At 38.6% G+C, this 12411-nt stretch overlaps 2 non-coding genes across 2 annotated transcripts; both read left to right on the top strand.

Moving 5' to 3' along the window:
- Positions 1–629: 629 nt before the first annotated feature.
- On the top strand, positions 630–702 carry trnav-aac (transfer RNA valine (anticodon AAC)). The gene has a single exon. It is a non-coding gene; the product is annotated as a tRNA-Val (tRNA).
- Positions 703–3582: 2880 nt separating this feature from the next.
- On the top strand, positions 3583–3655 carry trnav-cac (transfer RNA valine (anticodon CAC)). The gene has a single exon. It is a non-coding gene; the product is annotated as a tRNA-Val (tRNA).
- The last annotated feature ends 8756 nt before the right edge of the window (positions 3656–12411 follow it).

Genomic DNA, 12411 nt, shown 5'->3' with positions numbered 1-12411 from the left:
GTGGTGGTGCACTCAGGCTCCAGTATGTTTGAAAGAGTAATTTGGAATTGCCCTGTTGTTAGTTGAGTGATTACTTTATGGCTCATGCCCCCGGACTGTCTCACATTTAGCATTCATGCTCGCTGTGTCTGAAAATGCATTTGGTTTTCCAGTTTTGTTTGTGTTCCGTGTTAAATGCTTTCTGTTTTGCGATTCGCTCAATACATTACGAATTAACAGGGTTTCTGAGGTAACTTCCAGCTGCAAAAATCCTCAACTGAGAATCTGGGAAACTTTCACGGAGTATGGTCAGTCGGAGCAAAAGTAAGGATGTCGCTCGTTTCTGCACTGTTTCACAATACGACCTTTCCCGTGAGCAGTCGAACAGAGGAAATGATTTTGCCACAGACTGCGACGGTAAGCTCCGCAAAAACGTAATTCTTTAAAGCAGGTGTGAGCAACACAACGTTATTGGGGTACACCACGTGGAAACAGATACTTTGATGTATCTCGTCCATGCTCAGCACATAGCCAAATTTAAACAAGTCCCATTAAACAACGAGCTCATGGATATAGAAAGGTGAAAGGTGGAATGGCTTCAACTTTCAGTGCTGAATGTCACTGAGCCCCAGAGGGGACGGCTGCGGCCTGTTTCTGTAGTGTAGTGGTCATCACGTTCGCCTAACACGCGAAAGGTCCCCAGTTCGAAACTGGGCAGAAACTGCTTTGTCCTTTAACTGTAGACTTTTGGATGGGCAAGAACGGAGCTGACTTGCTTGCTTTCCCATCTGCAAACCTGCCTTCGAGTTTGCTTAAACAAATCTGCTCTCGTAGTGAAATGCAATGCAGTTCCATTTACTAACAGTGCAAAGCATTGTAAAGTTTTTCTCCAACCTGGTTCTGATCATATGCCATTCTGTTTGAGAGTGTAGTTACCCCCTTCTGATCCTTCCACGAAAAGCATTACCGCATTTGCATTCCTTGCGCAGGCAACCCGCTTCAAAGACAGGGAAGAAACCGATGCGCTGGTGTCCCAATGCACCACGGATTCCTGAGCTAATCTGTCTGTCAAATGTATCCCAAAGTCGTCTCTGAAAGACCTCATTTGGAAGGTGTCTGTCGTTATTCAACGTCCGAGAATTGGCACCAGAGATCCTGAATCATGTTTTGGATCAGTTCTCACGTTTGTGGCTCATTCAATCAGCAACAGCAATGAAAGAAATTACAATCTCAGAGGAACCTCTGGATCTGTGCTTTCATAGCGTCGCTAGTATTAAGGTGCGCCCCGAGATCTAAGCCACGTTGGAACTGAAACGGAGGAATCGACAGAGAGACTACAGAATGACATCGCATCCATTTGGTTTTCTTGAAATCACTGACGAGCAGGAAAATGTAAACGGGAGGGCGACTGGGGAAGTGTGGCAGTTGCAGCTCTGGTGAAACTCCTTCTTTGTGATTCACTCAGCAACCAGACACGTGAAGGTGACTCAGGCGTGAGAGCTCTTCACATTGTGAACAAAAAGCAATCAAGGGCAGTTAGCACCTCTTCCGGAGTGGGGGTGAGGTGAGGTAATTACCTTTTGACTTCTGTTACTATGTTCAGAAACTGCCTTTTAGATTGAGGTGAAAAGAAACTGCATTTCTAAAAAGCACCATGGAATTTGTTAAACTCTATTGAGTCGCTTCTCATCGATTCCCACACAGGTTTCCAACTCAGTTGGTATCCATGAGGCTCATGTCCAGGTGTGAACATCTCTGCAGCAAATTGCACGGTGAAGGTAAAAGGCAAGGAAAGTGGCATCTCGAACCGGCCCCGAGGTCAGACCTTCCTCACGATGCAATCTGTCGTTCTCGGATTGGAATGCGACCTCCGGTTTTAGGGTGGAACTTTCTTTGGGAACCTTATTCTGCAAAACAGACACAGTGACTGAAACTATGCTGCACGGTATGATTTGGGACACGGCCTGCTCAGCTTTGTGCATTTTCCCTGTAGTCCGTGTGTTTCATGTTCCGTGTAAACGTGAAAGTTGTCCTGTTTCGAGCAATGGGTGAAATCATTTAGCAAAGCAAGAATCCGAATTGCTGTAATGTCAAGCAGCTGATGGTAATTTGACCCAATCATAACCGATCATATATTCTCACGCACTCACAGATACATTTGTAGCTGAATCCAGTCTGAGAAGATAGACTCAGCTTACCAGTGATTTTTGTCTGGATTGATGGGCTGTCATTATCTGCTGAGAAATTGATATTGCAGACGGGCACATCCGAGCAGCTGTGCGAGTCGGAGAGGGATCATTGAACCCCTTTCACGTGAGTTTGCATCTGTTGTTATGCAGGAGCACAATTGGAATTGCAAGAAAATGGCGGGCTGGGCGTGTTGGTAGTGTGGCCGTGCGGTCTAAGGTGCTGAACTAAGGCTCCAGTCTCGACAGAGGCGTGCGTTCGAAACCCGCCGCTGCCATTTTCTCTGAACAGCTCCATCGGCACAGCTTGTTAAAATGCTTTTTCGATCCCTGCTGCATTTCTGTTTAAAATAGAAGAAAAATGGGTTTGCTTCCCGGGGAATTGACTGCGGTGTGGGAAAGTGCCGAATTTTCCAAAGTGCCTGTTCTGTCGTGATCGTGTTCGCCTCCCGCGGGGAAAATCGCTAGCAGCTCTACTGTTGCTTTCTGTTCCAGGCAAGTTGAGCTTTTACTGGAACCGAATGGAGACTGTTATTTCATCGCTGTTGCGAAACAGAGTCCTACGGTGACTCGACCCGCCGTCATTCGGTTTTCTGGCCAATGAGAAAATCGTTCCAATCTATTTCGATGTCATATGTTATTGAATTTCTCCCACTTTCTTCATTTCCGCCCTGGAGACATCGGAAGGGAAAGGTAATCTAATCGAGACTGCGATTGGTGAAATTCACTTTTTATGGCCCATTCTTGTTATGTTCTTTCTTTGTCGCTTTGCAGCATTGTCTGGGAAGTGGTGGTGCACTCAGGCTCCGGGATGTTTGAAAGAGTAGTTTGGAATTGCCCCGTTGTTAGTTGTGTGATTACTTTATGGCTCATGCCCCCGGACTGTCTCACATTAAGCATTCATGCTCGCTGTTTCTGAAAATGCATTTGGTTTTCCAGTTTTGTTTGTGTTCCGTGTTAAATGCTTTCTGTTTTGCGATTCGCTCAATACATTACGAATTAACAGGGTTTCTGAGGTAACTTCCAGCTGCAAAAATGCTCAACTGAGAATCTGGGAAACTTTCACGGAGTATGGTCAGTCGGAGCAAAAGTAAGGATGTCGTTCGTTTCTGCAGTGTTTCACAATACTACCTTTCCCGTGAGCAGTCGAACAGACTAAATGATTTTGCCACAGACTGCGACGGTAAGCTCTGCAAAAACGTAATTCTTTAAAGCAGGTGTGAGCAACACAACGTTATTGGAGTACACCACGTGGAAACAGATACTTCGGTGTATCACGTCCATGCTCAGCACATAGCCAAATTTAAACAAGTCCCCTTTCAACAACGAGCTCATGGAAACAGAAAGGTGAAAGGTAGAATGGCTTCAGGTTTCAGTGCTGGATGCCACTGAGCCCCAGCTGAGACGGCAGAGGCCTGTTTCTGTAGTGTAGTGGTCATCACGTTCGCCTCACACGCGAAAGGTCCCCAGTTCGAAACTGGGCAGAAACAGCTTTGTTCTTCAACTGCAGCCTTTTACATGGACAAGAACGGAGCTGACTTGCTTGCTTTCCCATCTGCAAACCTTCCTTCGAGTTTGCTTAAACAAATCTGCTCTCGTCGTGAAATGCAATGCAGTTCCATTTACTAACAGTGCAAAGCATTGCAAAGTTTTTCTCCTACCTGGTTCTGATCATATGATATTCTGTTTGAGAGTGTAGTTACCCCCTTCTGATCCTTCCACGAAAAGCATTACCGCATTTGCATTCCTTGCGCAGGCGACCCGGTTCAAAGATCGGGAAGAAGCCGATGCGCTGGTGTCACAATGCACCACGGATTCCTGAACTAATCTGTCCGTCAAATGTATCCCAAAGTCGTCTCTGAAAGACCTCATTTGGAAGGTGTCTGTCGTTATTCAACGTGCGAGAATTGGCACCAGAGATCCTGAATCATGTTTTGGAGCAGTTCGCAAGTTGGTGGCTCATTCAATCAGCAACAGCAATGAAAGACATTACACTCTCAGAGGAACCTCTGGACCTGTGCTTTCATAGCGTCGCTAGTATTAAGGTGCGCCCCGAGATCTAAGCCACGTTGGAACTGAAACGGAGGAATCGACAGAGAGACTACAGAATGACATCGCATCCATTTTGCCACAGACTGCGACGGTAAGCTCCGCAAAAATGAAAACAATAATTATTTTGTAGCACGCATGATTGGAAATAGCAGTTTTTTTAATATGACATATACAGTGAAGATTAACCCTTTTTCAAAAATGTAGGAACTTCACGAATTTAAAATGCAGTATTTGTTCAATTTGGAATAAAATGGTTATAATTTGAATTGTCTCTTGTAAACACATAACAAAAAAGGTGTTTCAAGATTGTTAGATTGACAAAAATTTGCTTCCCAACGTTATTGTAGTATCCTCAATATCTGTGATAAAGTAGAATTATTGGTTTAAACAATATAAATCAAAATTAACGACTGAACTGAAATATAACACATCAATTGCATTAACTGCATAGAATAGTAAATAAATGCTTACTGTTGTCATTTGTCCCAGGAACAATAAGACACTTACTCAGGTTATTCCACTGAATAGTAATCAGCTGATGATGAATATCTTTGTGTCGCTTTATGTGCACTGTTTTGTGTGAACATTGATTTCAATAAATTTAGATATTTACATGAATTAGGAACAGGCTGATAACTGGGTGTGAAAGATCTTATTTAAGATTAGACAATTTTTAGTATTCACTAGGTTTGCTGAACAAAACACAGTTAAGTCATCATGCAATAAACTGGATTAGAGAGAAATATGCAAAATTCAATTTCAAATGGATGCACTCGGATATTTTCACAACATTTCAATCTTACATTCAATATAAATAGATGAGTGGAAAACTAAAAACAAATTTAAGACAACTCAAACAGATCAATAGCTAAAAATTGATATATAGTAGGAAGTGGCATTTGTTTATTTAACTAAAGAAGAACTTGATTTTTTTCTCGTATTTACACCTTTGATGCATCAAGTTCTATATGCAGTCTGAACTCAGCTCTTCAGAACAAAAGAAAATCAAGGAATATCTGTACTTTGCATATTTCATCTTTGTGAGTGCAACATTATCAAATATTTTGCAAAGAATATTGATTGAGTGGAATTAGATACATTCTGTTATTCGTGGACTGAAGAAAATATATAGCAGATATTGTGATTATTGGAATGAACAACAAATGAAAACATATCTAATGTTGAATTGAAAGGCAATTCATTCGATTCTTAGATATTTTCTTATCAACATTCAGAGCTGCTCTGGCACAGCTCTGTGCAAGGTGGGAATTGAAATTGTACCCTCTGGTCTGGTAACAGAGACACGACCAGAGTGGCACAAGATTCCTTCATAACATTCCCAACCAGGCTGGGCAGGGCTGAAAACTAATCAGATGTTTATTGTGATAATTGGATTGGAATTAAATGGTTGGACACTGTGTGTAATCTCCTTAAAATTCAGTAGCAATTTACAATAATGATGGTAGTCAACAAATGTCTTAATTAAACATGATTTTTATGATCACTTGGGGAACGACAGCTTGACAGGATGGTGTGATTAGTGTGCATTATATATAAAAAAATGAATTTAATTATTCTATATGGTCAGAAGTTTCTCATTTTCTGAAATGCAGATTAAAATGTTTTTGTTCGACACGTAAATTGGAACAAAATGATGAATTGGTCAGTCAATGTACCTATTCAGCTGAAGACAACTTTCATTCTTTCTGAAAATGTACGATTTCTAAGAAGTCACTATTTCCTGTGATTGTTTAATGAAATAAGATAGATGCCAACCCTTTTTTGTATGCTTCAAAAAATTCATCGGGATTTGAATTATTTTGCGCATGAAAAATATTCAATTTTTATTGTGATTAAAAACACAATAAATGTTAACATTCAAGTGATTTCCAATCAAATCAATTCAAAAGTGTTTCCAAGTTTAAACTGAAATGCAATATTCAGAATGATTGAGTGATTGTACGTTGCAATGTCCTTGCATTAGTTATTGTATGGAAGTATAGTTCCACATGTCCACCCCTTACCGAATTGAACAATTATTAGGTTTTGGCAACAAATCGATTTGAAATATTTTATTAATGAATTTAAGAATAATGAGGTATCTCCACTTACTATTCCACTAAGTAATGTTAAGAAACGAAGAGAAATATTGCAGTGTAAAATAACTGGTGTTCTCTGAATTCCAATGGCTGAGAAGACTGTGATCTTTCAACTGAGCAAAAGTCAGATATTTACAAATGATGTTGCAATGGCAATTATTGGTCTTTTGTGGGTATATTGGCCTGATCAAACAGGTTTTACTATTGTAGCACTCACACTAAGAAATATGGAAGGTATTAAAAGCACATTGTTCTTGTTATAAAGCCGAAGTTAAAGTATTGCGTAATTATTGTAATTGATCATTGTTTCTAAAATCCTGATCAATAAATTGACTTAATATTTTGAATGCACTTTGCTCTGATGTCGATTGTATATTCATTAAGATTAATAAACTGAAAATTAAGATATAAAGCTTGGCTTTAATAATTAAAAAATCTCAGCAACAATTGAACATCGTTCAACTTTTTTTTGGTCGGTTCTTGTCTATTTTATTAATGTAACGTTTATCATGATAAATGTTTAGATAAATGTCAGAACTAGGAAAAAAATAATGAGGATAGGAAAGTGAGTATTATTATGAACTAAACATCGAGTTAACGACATTTGGTACAGGAAGTCATTTTGTCGCAAAAAACTAATAATTCTGTGATTATTGATCATTGCCAACTACTGTTGGAAGAAAATAAAACTATCTCAAAATGAAACTAAAATAAATATCATCTTGGAGGTCACATGATTTGAAAAACGGACATTGTCACTTAATGTGACATTTTAGCTGAAGAATCGTTCTTCCCCCCTCCCCCCGCCACCCCCATGTGTAGTCCTTTCAATAATTTAAAATTTAGCTTAAGTTGAACTAAATAACAAATGGATATTCCTCCATTTTTTTCTTGCACACAAAAAATTAAAAAAAATAACATGAAAATGATATCGCTCTGCAAGGAATAGTTTCAGAGATAATAAGTGTTCATATTGAATTAAAATGTCACCATAGCTGGAGGAGTGATTTCCCATGACAAGGAATGAAGACTGAGGAGATAGGCCGAACTCAGGCAAGTGGAAGATGTTTACTCATGCTGCAATCAGTTAATGCAGGGATCATCCCCCGAGGCAAATCTAGGAAGGGAGATCCATGACACACTGTAACGTGTACAGTAAAAAACAGTATTTTTACACACCTTCTGTATTACAATGTCCACATGCAATGTAGTTACAGTCCTTCCCTCATTATACAGACACCCGATCCTGTAGAACAACTAATCTTGGATGAACATCGCTATGGATAGCCCGAGCTTCCTATTGCTTCATGGTGTTTTACAGGTGGTATAATCTCCAGGCCTTGGGATCTCTCTGTGCATTTTATTTCCTCAGATTACAAAATGAATTGTTGCAGTCCTTTGGGGGCCTCTCACTCTGCCTTATTTGCGATTCTCAAGAATATGTAATTAGAAACTTTTTAAATGTTCTGAGCAACGTTAGTGGGCAGCATGGTGGAACAGTATTTAGCACTGCTGCATCACAACGCCAGAGACCCGGGTTCAATATCCCGCCTCAGGCGACTGACTGTGTGGAGTTTGCACATTCTCCCCGTGTCTGCGTGGGTCTCCTCCGGGTGCTCTGGTTTCCTCCCACATTCCAAAGATGTGCAGGCCAGGTGAATTGGCCATACTAAATTGCCCATAGTGTTACCTACAGGGTAGATGCAGGGGTCTGGGTGGGTTGTGCTTCAGCGGGGCGGTGTGGGCTTGTTGGGCCGAAGGGCCTGTTTCCACACTGAAAGTTATCTATCTATTCTCCAAAAAAAGTAACTATTTCTGGCAATCAAACCCTGTCTGTTTCCCTGATAGCCGCTGTGGAAGTTAGCTGGGCTCTATCCTGCAGCTGGTGTTTAATCATTCACTGGGAAAATTATTCTTTCATTAATGAAAGTCAGGGTTAGTCATTTTTCGGTATGCCTGCATTCTCTTATCACTATCTGGTATATCACTGTCTGGAATGGCATACTTATGGACTTGGAGTAGGATTGTACAAAATGTTCTTTTTTAACTTAACACTGAAACAGATTGTTCGTCTCATTTATCTCCCCTCCACCATTTTGTGTTTTAATTCCAAGGCAGGCTGCTCGGGGCTTCCCTACAGCAGCAAATCTACAAGGATTTCAGCACTAAAATAAAAATTAGCATTCGCTACCATTAGGAAACAGTACCATGCAATAGGTTTACGTCACTGAGACTTAATTCCACACTTAAAGCCGACTACACTGGATTTGATCAATGATTACATATTAGATATAAGTAACATTTAGTGTTAAAACTAGTCACGGTAAATTTAAAATGATTATAAATGTCATATTACAATCCGTCACATGTAAAATTGAACATTAATTATTGGAGTCTAAAACAATCAGACGTATCTTCATTTGTAAGGCGAATATGAATCCAATGATTTCTGTGAACATTCAAATGAGAAGGTATCAGATATTTCCTGTCAGTGTTGGATGAGGAATCATTGCTTGGTTTGTGGTTGTGTTGACCTGGAATAAAAGATATTTTTTTCTTTGTAAAATTGGCACTACAAAATAATGAATAAATTGAAATGTGAATCTCACGATATTTGTTACAAAACCTAACTTGAATTACTGTGTGATTGTTGGACTAACAATGAATTGGTAATCTATTTTAGAACACTGAAACATTAAGTGATTCAATATTCCCAAACGGGTTTGCTGTGATATCGATTACATAATAATTAGTATCAGTGAACTGAGAGTTAGAATGCTGGCATAAATGTTTTGGAAAATATTTTCGATATGCATTGATTATTGATCATTCAATATTCTCAGATAAAACTGCAATCTGTAATTGCTGTCTCAGCTTTTCTTCTGTAGAAATACAATATATAATCCATGCAACTTTTCATGTCATCAATATTCAGACATTTGTGTCGACATTACAAAGAAAATAAATCGACAAGGAACATGGGTATCATAGCAAAAAACAGTCAACAGCATTTATCGAGGAAATTTTTAAACATTGTCTCTGAGTGAATACATAAAAAGGTTTAATGGGGATCTGTTGCAATGTATTGAGCTGCATTTACATTTTTAGCACGATGATTGGGGGAACCTATCAGAAAACTCGCCTATATTTAGGAATTCCTTTATCTCAAAACATGTTACTATCAGCATCCTTAGTCGGAAGTGAAGTCTATTTAATGGTGTGGGAATGATGTGTGTATATGATAAGAAGGAATCTCTTGCATATATTTGGGATGGTGTGAAAGCGTGATGTTTGTTGTGGTTATTCATCTTGAGAACAATACAATACTGACAAAAGATTTTGCACTGAACAGTAATTAGGTGGCCTTGAATACCATCTTGTGGCTTTATGTGCAGTGAGTAATTTATTTCAAGAGCTTTGAGATGTTTTCCATGATTTGTAAAATGATTAATAATTTTGTGACAAACATCCACATGTGGTCATGAGCTGGATTCAAAGAATCCAATGTGTTGGTGTGAAAACCCTTCATTAATGACATTTCCAAGCGAGGTGTATAATGCTCAGGCACTGGCTGGAAGCCAAGGTGTAAGAAAATCTGATTCACTCTGGAGCTGATTGATTCTAACTGCTTTTTGAATGAGGTTGATTGATTTTGTATTTGTCCCGATTTCTCTGCCTGGAGGTGAATTTACAACGTCCAATTTCTGTCCAAGGGTCACTTCACATCACTGGAGAGTTAAAATATAATTCACATATTGTGATAACAATGAATTTTCAATTAAAGTTTGTGTTTTAACAAACAAAACGATTTGTTGTTTTCCGGGAATTTACACTGACATTGATTAGATATTTATTAAGATAGATAAACTGAGAATTATCATTTAGTTGCAGGATTGTTGAATTGTTCAACCACAGACTTAAGGGTTTTATTTTTGGAATGATTTGGAGGCGCCAGTGTTGGACTGGGTTGTACAAAGTTAAAAATCAAACACAAGCAGTTTATTAACCAATATGTTTATTTTGAAGAACTAGCTTTCAGAAGAACCAGCGTTCATCAGCTGTTTGAAGGACCAGCGCTCCGAAAGCCAGTGCTTCCAAATAAACATGTTGGACTATAGCCTGGTGTTGTGCGATTTTTAACTTTGGTTTTTGGAAGGAATATTTTCTTTATTCAAATATACAGGCTGTTTAAGAACTCTATCGCGCCTTTCGTGATTTTCTTTTAGATTTTCTCATGTATAATTCACACAATTTTCACTGTAATCAGTATTTGAAATTTCCATCAGATCTAAGATGAAACGAGGACCAATTAATGAGTACTTCCATGAATGGAAAGCACAATAAATTCACTTTGCAGAGGCAAGATTCAAATGTTATCTGAATAAGCAAATAAACATTTTGAATGGAAAATATCTGAAAATGTTTACATTCAAATTTGAATGAAGTCAAATTACTTCTTTTTGAAATACATGGCCTGAAAACCTGTTTGAAAACATGAACAAATCAAGACTATCAACATGTCTTGCTGTCAGTGTCCTCGGCCAATTTTCATAAAGAATAAACACCACTTTCAGCAACAAGTATCATGTGTAATTACTGAATTGAAAAATAAGGTGATTGCTCTTGTATTTATTGGCAAGAATGTTTACTGTGGTTATTGCACTCAGTAAAAATAAGATCAAGACCAATGGCTGTTAGAATCATTGGCCACTCGTAATGAAGAATAAACACTGCTTTGAGCAACAAGTATCATGGATAATTACTGAACAGAAATTTCAAAGGACACCCATTGTATTTATTGGCTGGAATAATGACAAGATGCTTACTGTGGTGATTAATCTCAGGAACAATAACACAATTACTCAGACTATTTCCTGAACAGTAATTAGATGGTAATGAAGACCATTGTGTGGCTTCATGTATCGTGCTTTGTGTGAGCATTGCTTTCAATAATATTGTGATATTATACAGTGTGCAGCTAAGGTGAGTTGGTCATGCTAAATTGCCAATAATCTTCATGGATGTTTCAGGTTAGGTGCATTAGATCTTGTTAGAGTGGTGCTGGAAAAGCACAGCAGTTCAGGCAGCATCCAAGGAGCAGTGAAATCGACATTTCGGGCAAAAGCCCTTCATTAGGAATACAGCCTGTATCCCTGATGAAGGGCTTTTTGCCCGAAACATTTATTTTCCTGCTCCTCAGATGCTGCCTGAATTGCTGGGCTTTTCCAGCACCGCTCTAATCTAAACTCTGGTTTCCAGTATCTGCAGTCACTGTTTTTACCGAGGTTAGGTGCATTAGTCAGGGGAAATGTCGAGTAATAGAGTAAGGGAGTGTCTGGGTGGGTTACTCTTTGGATGGTCAGTGTGGACTGTTGGGACAAATGGCCTGTTTCAACACTGTCATAGAATCATAGAGTCATAGATTCTATGAATCTATGATTCTATGATTGTCGATTAAATTGATATGAGTGCTAAAGATACTACTTAAAGTCAACAAAATCTTTTACGTTTAGCAAGGTACATTGAAGCCATCATGCATGAAGTGAGATAAGTGTGTGTGTGTGTGTGTGTGTGTGTGTGAGAGAGAGAGAGAGAGAGAGAGAGAAATTAAATGTTCAAATGAAAACACGCCAATAATTTCACAGCATATCAATCTTACATTCAATATGAATAGGTGAATGGAAAATAAAAATAAATTTCTGACAATTCATGAATAAGTAATAATTAGAAAATAAATTTGATCAAAGCACATACCAGTATTTAGATGAATTGCAATGTTTAGTTACAAATGTAGGTGATCAGCTGTCCAATGAATAACATGATGTTGCATTTGGTATTTTGCTGAAGAGGAATTTCGACTGTTAATATTTTCATCTTTATACTACTGGAGAATAAGGATTTATGTGCTTGAAATGTTTGAACTAGGTTCCTTTAAACAGTAAAACAAATAATGATTACCATGTCTTAGACTCTTCCATCTTTAAGGTTGCAACATCGTCAACTATTTTTCCAAGGAATGTAGAACCAGCAGAATTAGATGCATCATTTTATTAGTGAACTGAAGAAAATAAATAGGAAATATGGTGATGATTGAA

This window comes from Chiloscyllium punctatum, chromosome 6 (genome assembly GCF_047496795.1).
Source record: "Chiloscyllium punctatum isolate Juve2018m chromosome 6, sChiPun1.3, whole genome shotgun sequence".
Taxonomy (NCBI): Eukaryota; Metazoa; Chordata; class Chondrichthyes; order Orectolobiformes; family Hemiscylliidae; genus Chiloscyllium; species Chiloscyllium punctatum.
Note: the sequence above shows the minus strand (reverse complement) of the source record. Positions and strands in the feature narration are given on the sequence as shown.